We start from the raw sequence: 4570 nt of genomic DNA, 5'->3' as shown, positions 1-4570 counted from the left end.
TTTTGGTTTTACTACTGTCTTTCTTGGTCAGTTTGGTCTCAAGATTAAAATTTCAACCATTTTAAAAGTTTAATATAATGTGCGTAGCTAACCTGTTACATAACCCATCAGATGTTGTCTTCAGTCTACATTGTTTATGCAGTACTTTTAATTATTTGCTTGTTAAATATGGCAGGTGTTATAGTTTTGATTTTCCCTATTGAAGCATGTACCTTACAAACCAGAACAGTATTTTACACACTCTTTGCAGCTGCTGAAGTTTGATTATATTCGAGTGGCCATAGGCAGCAAAGAATAAGGAATCTTTCTTGCAGCATTAAACTCCACTGTCATTCTTCAGTCACTATAAAGTAAAAGGGTCAATCTGCCTGTGGATTAAAGTTCCTCCAGTTAACATTCTAAACTCAAGGAGCGTTTTATAAATTCTAAAAGTATTAATTTAAGATGCCTGATTTACTTACTATCATACTGTGTAAGAGAATTGTCAACATTAAATATTTTGCAGTAGGCAAGTCAATTAACGACATGTGCGTATTTATCAAACTGCACAAATTATGGTAGAAAGACCTTCAGTTGTTTGTCATTCACATTACCAGATACTTCTAAAAAGGCCAATTTAATCCAACAGTTGCCCAAATGTTCTGTAGCTACATACTATATGGATGTAAGGCAGAAATAAGAGCTGTGACATTAGTCTAGTGCTGGTCTTTGTTTAGAGACTATTTCTATATTCTTCCTTTGGCTAAATATTAAATTTGTTCCTTTACAATTTGCAGTGGGTGTCTTCATTTTGCATTAGTAATTTATCACCTCCTGGCTGGCTTCTGTAACTTTAGTTTGGCAATCTGCAACTGTGAATTGAGTAGTGTTGCTCTCCTTGTAGACAATTTTTTTAAATAAGATGTTAACCACTTACCTCATTATAAAATGAGAAGGAAAAGATATATATGTATATATTCACCTAGGTTTCCAAGTCAATGTGGTTTCATAGACCCTTAAATTAGTTAGGAATTGGCACATTCTGGCTATCATAAGTAGCTGGAAATTCAGCAGCATCAACCAGGAAGGCTCTAGTTCCTTATTGCTTAGTGTGGGAACACTGAAAGGGCAACATCTTATAATCACTTTGTTCTGAAATGTGCACATCTAATTTTAGTAGCACCCTGGCACATTTGAGAATGTTCCTGCAAAAATGCTGATTTGTAGGACCAAAAACAAGGGGGGTGGGTGGGTACAGTTTACTTTTATAGGCTTGTTAATTTGAAACAGTGCTCAAGCACATACAGACCTTTATTAATAAGGTGTCTGCCCTTATGTTGTAACACCCCTTTTTCAAACACAATAATAGTTGAATGCAAGTGCTACATGAATTCTTACTATCAAAAAACCTACTGAGAATTTATTCCTTTAATTTTACCATAAGTAGTGCTTATTATTACATTAATAGTTCCTTTGAAGATAAACTACAGTCTGAGAAAGTGTGTGTTAACATTTTGGTATTTAAAATATATTTAGGTTTAATCTGAACTAACTAATTCAGGTTTAGTTAATTAAACTAACCAGGGTGGGGAAAAAATCAACCTCCTTTTTACTTCTAATAGAGGGGCCCAAGGCCCCTTTGTGTTCTCCACACCAACTCATTTACTTCCATTGCAGACTTAGCAGATCCCACTGGAAATTGCCCTCTGCCCTGTGTGTTCATGTTCTCTCTCTCCCCTCTTCCCCCTGCCAAGGGGAGACTGCTCCTGCCGCATTACCCAACCCCTTCCCTCTAATGGGTATTATCTCATCCCCAGTGCCACTCCTACCTACACAACTGCTCCCTAATATACTGGCCCCTTCTGCTACACTGAAGGCCAGCCGTATGGGCAGTGGAAGGAAAATACAGCTGGGCTGGAGCCAGTTCCCTCTGGCTCAGAAAGGAGAGGAACACTAACACACCTGCTTGGGACATACCTTCTTCCCCACCCTGCAACCCTCTCACTGCTAACTTTCCCTAGTACTGCACAAAGCAGAGGGAGAGAAGAGCAGGTAGGAATTACCTCACCTTCTGTTCTAAGCTGGCTCCACATGTCCCCAGCAGCTGTTGCTTCCCCAAGGCCTGCAGCTCAGATTTCCAACAGCAGCATCTAGTAGCTGAAGCCAGAACTGAAATACAGTAGAACCTCAGAATTACAAACCGACCGGTCAACCGCAGCCCTCATTTGGAACTGGAAGTACACAATCAGGCAGCAGCAGAGACAAAGAAACCAAAACACAAATACAGCACAGTATTGTGTTAAAAGTAAACTACTAGGGAAAGTTTCTGTGCTTGTTTCACTTAAGATTGTTAAAAGCAGCATTTTTCTTCTGCATAGTAAAGTTTCAAAGCTGTATTAAGTCAATATTCAGTTGTAAACTTTTGAAAAAAAACTAATGTTTTGGTCAGAACATTTTGGAGTTACGAACAACCTCCATTCCCAAGGTGCTCATAAGAGGTTCTACTGTAACAGGAAATCCTGACTTGCCAGGAGCTTCATGTGAGAAGTAAAAATAACCTAAAAATCATAGAACTTATGCATTTGATGAAGTGAGCTGTAGCTCACGAAAGTTTATGCTCAAATAAGTGTTAGTCTCTAAGGTGCCACAAGTACTCCTTTTCTTTTTATGAATACATAGTGAGTGAACAACTGTATTAGACAAGTCACTGTTCACAGCGGTGCCTATTTGCTGTGAGGTCCATACAACATTTTGTGCTTTCATAATGATTTGTAGCCCTCAGAATTTTAATATTAATGACCTGGCCTTTTCAGCTATGAACTATGAAAGTCTTGTCTCCATTTAAAAGAGCAGGAAGCGGAGATACTGAAAAGTGATGGCACTCTAGAACCTGCTTTGCAAGAGAGCAATTTGTTCCTTTCAAGGAGCATATAGGGGCATTTTACTGTTGATTACTCTTCATACGTGAAAATTCTAAACATGCATATTCACAATGGAGGTTCCAGGTGGAAATAATCAGGCCAGATTTCCTGTCCTTCTTGGGTGACTCTCTGCTCAATAGAACTTAGGGCACATATTTGCATGTTTGTATTCCTCCAGTTCCTAGTGCTCTCTGCAGTTCTCCTTAGAGGATAGATATTTCCAATTTAATAGCTGGCCATGTGGTCAGTCTTCAGCATGAGGCCATTTACCAAATCCTAGCATTGTTATTTGCTTATGTCCATTGAGGAAGGGAGGTATCTCAACATCCTTTTTATGGAACCCTCAGTCTCCCAACAGCTGGTAACCAGGGAACCCTCATAGCTGCCTCAACAGGGGTTCCCCCACCCCAGAAACTTCCCCCTTTTGGTTATGGTCCAGAATACCTATCTATGGATTGCTTTAATCTCCTAGTACAGTTTTTCCTTCTTGCTGAATGCCCAACTGCTGCTAAGACCATGTACACCTTCCTCAGTCAGAAGCATGTAACACCTTCACAGATGACATAGATTTAGTTCTCTTGACACCTCACGCAACTAAATCTTTGGTGTTTGAAGTCTTTTCCTCTTGTTGATACGTTTCATCCTTATTTCTCTGTCAGTTTCTCTCTTTTTGCAGGGGGCACACTTCTCCATCCATATTTTCTTTACTCCAGCCCAGTTCTCACCCTCCTCCCGCCACAGTATTGCTATCAATAAGCGTTGTCTGCTCCCATCTTGTCTCACTCTGCTGCCCCACTCACTCTCAAGTCTGCAGCTTCCTCTGTGGCTTGGCCCTCCGGCCATGCCACTAAAGTCCTCCCCTTCCAGGGATTTCATGGTCTTTCCAGAGCTGGTGGCTGGCTGGCACCTCTAACACCCTTGCTACTCCCCGAAGGCTGGTAAAGGAACCCACCTCCACCCTGGGTTCCATCCTAGAGACTGTATAACAAGCCACTATAATCCCTAGGCAGGTCTACCTCTTGCTGTTGTTTCCCTGGGCTTCTTCCTGCATATCTAGCCTCTAACTCCACTCAGGGAGCAACTGCAGCCTTTTCCAGCAGCAGCCCCTCTTTCTGCACCCAGCTACTGGACTTTATACAGGCCCTGCCTGTTCCTGCACAGGTGAGCCTGTCCTTAATTAGCTACCTCCAGCCTAAATCTCCCCTGCTTGGAGCCTAATTAGCTGATTGGGCCCACCTGCCCTAATTCAGCTCTTGCAGGGCTAGTGTGAGGAGTCCACTCCATCACAGATGCCTCCACTTCATGGACAGTGAGCATGGTGAAACATTCATTTCCAACGTTTGTAATGGCTACTGAGATCTGGCTACTACCTTGTTTGATTAGCAACTGGGTCTTTCTGCTTCTCAAGATGCTTCTTCTGTGGCTGCAGGGTCCTACTAATGTCATAATAAAGTAGTCCTACATCCTGTGGCTACAGTTTGTTTTATCTGGTGTCTGCCCATTAATCCACTGTCCTTGGATGGGATAGAATTACTGGTAGCTTGCATGTGGCCAGTTCTACCTGTGAATGGCACATGCACAGAACCAGACATGAGATGCTCAAATGTCCGCATTTCATCTGTTCTAATTGGCCTAAATTGTTTAATTTTAAAAAATCATAAATGTTGCTC

Source organism: Lepidochelys olivacea (assembly GCF_965140295.1).
Source record: "Lepidochelys olivacea isolate rLepOli2 genome assembly, chromosome: 25".
Classification (NCBI taxonomy): Eukaryota; Metazoa; Chordata; order Testudines; family Cheloniidae; genus Lepidochelys; species Lepidochelys olivacea.
The sequence above is the reverse complement of the archived record's forward strand: the minus strand, read 5'-3'. Positions refer to the sequence as shown.